The sequence below is a fragment of the Trypanosoma equiperdum genome (assembly GCF_001457755.1).
Source record: "Trypanosoma equiperdum strain OVI genome assembly, contig: ctg_1089, whole genome shotgun sequence".
In the NCBI taxonomy this organism is placed as follows: Eukaryota; Euglenozoa; class Kinetoplastea; order Trypanosomatida; family Trypanosomatidae; genus Trypanosoma; species Trypanosoma equiperdum.
In genome coordinates this window covers 5,686-6,943 of record NW_027123048.1, presented here as the reverse complement: position 1 = coordinate 6,943, position 1,258 = coordinate 5,686, and positions in this window count along the sequence as shown.

The following is a 1,258-nucleotide window of genomic DNA, read 5'->3' as shown; positions in this document are numbered from 1 at the left end:
CTACTGGTGACGAAAACAATTGGCGGCAATCCAACAGCGGAGCACGGACAAGAAGCAAAGGGAACAGCGCTACAGAACCTAATAACAGAAGGTTACGGCGCACAGGGAGCGCGGTTCCAGAAACAAGTGTGGACAGCCCTTGACCAAACAGCCGCTTATGCCATCAAGAGCAAAACAGAAACACAAACACCAATAGGCCAGCTAGCAGACCTCTTGCAGATCAGCCAAGCAACGGCTCGGACAATTGTTCACAATCTTGCTTCCGACGAAAAGCCAACAACTTCGGCAAAAAAAACTGAAAAGGAAGAATGCGGCACCAAAACAGGAGATGCCTGTAAGGGTGATTGCGTTATGGTGGACGGAGTTTGCCAACCGATAAAGAAAGCTGAAGAAAACAAAGAAAAAAAATGACAAGAAAGAGGAGAAATGTACAGGAAAGAAGCAAGGAGACTGCGAGAAGGATAGTGGTTGCAAATGGGAGGGTGAAACTTGCAAGGATTCCAGTATTCTCGTCAATAAGAAATTAGCTCTGAGTATGGCTGCTATCTTTTGGGGTTTGATAGAATTTCAGCTTTCTAGATTTTTAAGTATTTTTCCTTAATTTTATGAAATATATAAAATTTACTATTTTGAGAGAAATTGCTGCTCTGACAAACTTCTTTGAATTTGATTTATTTTACCTTTTTGTGATGAAAATTTGCAAATTATTGAAAATTGACAATATGAAAGTTTCAAAAAATATGCGCGGTAGTGTCATATTGGTAAAAAATCTTTGGTGATAGGGTCTGAAATTTTTATTATTTTGTTTACTTTCTCACTTCAAGAATATCACAAGTAATTGAGAGTTATAATAGTAATGAAAAAATAATTATTATGATAATGATAGGATTGAGCTGTGATTTTGCATATATTAATATTTTAATAAGAATGATAGTGGTTTATACAGAATACAAACCAAAATTGAAGCATTTAATACAATGGAAAGTGAGCTATGGAAGAAAATGAATGAAAGTGACAAGAAGTATGAGAAGAAGTGACAGAGAACACTAAAAATATTATTATGAAATGCAAGGGAAAAATAAATGGGGAAGAAGTAGATGTAATATTCACACTTTCAAAAATAAACATGAATATTGTCATTTTCCTATACAAAAGAGAAAAGATATCTTTGTAATGAAGGAAAAGGGTGCATCGTCCAGATCAAATGGGCTTACTCTGGCATATGTAGCAATATTAACAACATATGTGTTGTCCGCCA